Here is a 3371-nt window from a genome sequence, read left to right as displayed (position 1 = left end):
TGAGTCGGGGAACCTCCCAAAGGGGTGTAATGCATTCTTCATTGCGCTTGTTCCGAAGGTTAAGGACCCTATAAAGCTTGAACAGTATCGTCCCATCTCACTAGTAGGAGCCCTATACAGAATCATTTCGAAGGTGTTTGCAGGAAGATTGAAGAAGGTGTTGCCCTCTGTTATTGACGAAAGCCAATCAACTTTCTTAAAGGGCAGGGATATTCTTGACAGTGTGCTTATGGCCAATGAAGTGTTAGAGGACCTTAAGAAAGTTGGACTTTGAGAAAGCTTATGACTCGGTCAGGTGGGACTTTCTATATGACACACTCACTAGGATGGGTTTTAACAACAAGTGGATATCGTGGATCCGAGGATGCTTGGAATCCGCCTCAGTGTTTGTACTAGTCAATGGATGTCTGACGGAGGAATTTAAACCTTCAAGGTGACCCCCTAGCACCTTTCCTTTTCCTCGTGGTTGCTGAAGGCCTGTCGGGGTTAGTAAGACAAGCCATGAAGAACAACCTTTTGACAGGTCTCAAGATAGGCAAGAATGAGCTAGAGGTGTGCATCCTTCAGTTTGCAGATGATACTCTTTTTCTGTGTGAGAACACCTTCAGTAATGTGGTAACCCTAAAGGCAATCTTAAGGGGCTTCGAGCTAGCATCTAGTCTGAAAATAAACTTCCACAAGTCAAAACTAGCAGACATCAATGTGCCAAGTAATGTAGTGGTAGTTTACTCTAAGACTTTGAACTGTACTCAGATGAGGGTACCTTTTAAGTATCTGGGTCTTGAAGTAGGAGGAAACCCAAGGAAGAAACTCTTCTGGGAGCCTGTTATAACCAAGTTAAAAGCAAGACTCAGCATGTGGAGAGGGAGATTTTATCTATGGCGGGGAGAATATGTCTTATTAATTCTGTTATAACGACCATTCCCTTGTACTATCTATCACTCTTCAAAGCACCAAATTCGGTTTGTAAAAGCATCATTAGTATTCAGAGGAGATTCTTATGGGGATGGGGGAAAGTGAACAAGCCAATTGCATAGGTAAGATGGAAGGACGTATGTAGACCTAGAGAGGAGGGAGGCCTGGGAATTAGAGACATACATATGTTCAACCATTCTCTCCTAGCTAAATGGAGATGGAGGTGTTTATCACAAGAGAGTGGTAGGTGGAAGGAACTTTTGGGTTCAAAATATGGATTAGAGGTTGGAAGCCCCCAAACACCTGTCAAGCTTCAGTCTTGGTGGTGGAGAGACCTAGCAAATGTGTGTGGGGAGGGAGGGGGAAAAGGATGGTTCCAAGAAGAAATAAGGTGGGAACTAGGATGTGGAGATAAAGCAAAGTTCTGGGAAGATATCTGGGTAGGAAATTCTGACCTCAAATCTTTGTTTCTCAGATTGTGCTCTCTGTCTCTAAACCAGGGATATACAGTGGGAAATGTCGGTGATTGGGTGGAATCGAAATGGAGATGGTGTCTTAGGTGGAGGAGAACCAGGTTTGAGTGGGAAACTTCAGTGGAAGCAAACCTCACCATGCTGTTATCCAGGGTTGTATTGAAAAAGAATAATAAGGACGTACATGTATGGGGTAAGGAGTTATCGGGAACATATTCTGTTAAATCTGCTTATGAATGCATAGCAAAAAAAAAAGCCTGACATAGGCTCTCAACACGATGTATTTAAAATTCTCTAGAAGGCAAAGGCATTTCCTAATGCAACGACAACTGCTTAGAGAGTTTTTTTGGGTAGAATGCCGACAAGACAATACTTGAGTAGGAGAGGGGTCCTGATAAACACTATGCTATGTACCTTTTGTCAGGTACATGATGAATCGTGCCAACATTTGTTCCTGGAGTGTAAACATGCACAATGTGTATGGTCTTTGTGTTTCAATTGGATTGGAATCTCTTTTGTCCAACATAATGATATAAAGGTGCACTTTGAAAGTTTTGCTTTGACCCAAGCTAGTTCTAAGCAGAATTTGGTCTGGAAAGGAGTATGGGTTAATATTATAAGAGGCATTTGGGATCAAAGGAACTTGATTGTCTTCAAGCAAGGTGTAGTGGATGAGGAAGAGGTTCTTCAGAGGGCGCAACTCAAGTCTTGGCTCTAGTTGAAGCATAAGGTGCATTCCTTTAATTACTCCTTTGTAGACTGGATTCTTAACCCTTTGATTTGCATTAATAGTTATAAATAAGGCCAGTGGACGGATGAGATAACTATCGTTCAAGTATGTTGGGGTGGGAGGTGTTAATAAAGTTGTGAAGGGTGTATTAGTAGGTTGCAGTAGAATGTTGCAGCAGTTTAAAGCTGCTGGATGGAGTTGATGCTGATGACTACGTGGACTGAAATATGGTTGATGCACTCTGGCTGATTGGTTGCAGCAAGTGCACCTATTGGACGAGATCCTTGAAGGAATTGGTGTGGTACTCAATAATCAAAAGAAAGTGGAAGCATAGTGCAATGACAAGGAAATGCAAGTACTCTGGAATATGGTTGCTGGTTGGCTGTTTGGCTGCAGCTAATTCACCTGCAAGAGGAGATCCTTGAAGGACTTGCTGGGTTACTCAACTACTCAAGACAAAGTGGTGAAGCAAAGTACATAGAGATGGAGAGGCAAGCACTCCTAAGCTTCAAAGAAGGCACCAAAGATGAGTTGGGCACGATGTCTCTCGGACCAATCATCACAACAAACCAGATTACTGCAACTGGTAATGTAGTCTATGAAACGGTTGTTCAATATGGTGCAATAGGAAGGTCTGATGTGGAGGAAGAGCTAATCACTGCTACAAGATTAAAAGAGAACCTAACACTACAGGAAAATGTTGTCTTAAATAGAAACACTTTGTAGATATGCTGGGTGATGCGGTCTGGAAAGCTGGAAAGAAAGGTTGGTGTTGTTGATTACAACTCTTATAGCGGATCACTAGAGGCATGCAAAGTATCAAAGTATGGTCATTCGAGATGCAGTGTTTTGGTGAGCAATGAGGTGTATACTGTCTTGTTTTTGGTGTTTTATAACTGTTGGCTGGGATGGCTGGGGTTCTGGTTTTGGTTGCTGTAAGGGACGGTTTTGGTAGCTATGTGGGCTGGTTTTTTAGGTTAGTATAGATTGTATTTGTCTTATGTAGGTGGTGTTACAGCTGTGTGGTTAATTAAGATGGCTTGGATTTCGGCAGAACTAAGGATAGGGGAATCGTGTAATGCCTTACTGCTGTGTGGTAGGATGATATGGTTAGCAGATGGACTATGTGTTGTTTCAGTTGCAAATATGCTTTAGCTGGCTGGAGCTTAGTGTGTTGATTATGTTCCCTATAGCATGAGTCCAATTATATATAGATGAAGGAATGGTAAGGTTGGCCTGACGGTTCAAGAGTA

The sequence above is a fragment of the Phaseolus vulgaris genome, chromosome 8 (assembly GCF_000499845.2).
Source record: "Phaseolus vulgaris cultivar G19833 chromosome 8, P. vulgaris v2.0, whole genome shotgun sequence".
Lineage (NCBI taxonomy): Eukaryota > Viridiplantae > Streptophyta > Magnoliopsida > Fabales > Fabaceae > Phaseolus > Phaseolus vulgaris.
The sequence above is the reverse complement of the archived record's forward strand: the minus strand, read 5'-3'. Positions refer to the sequence as shown.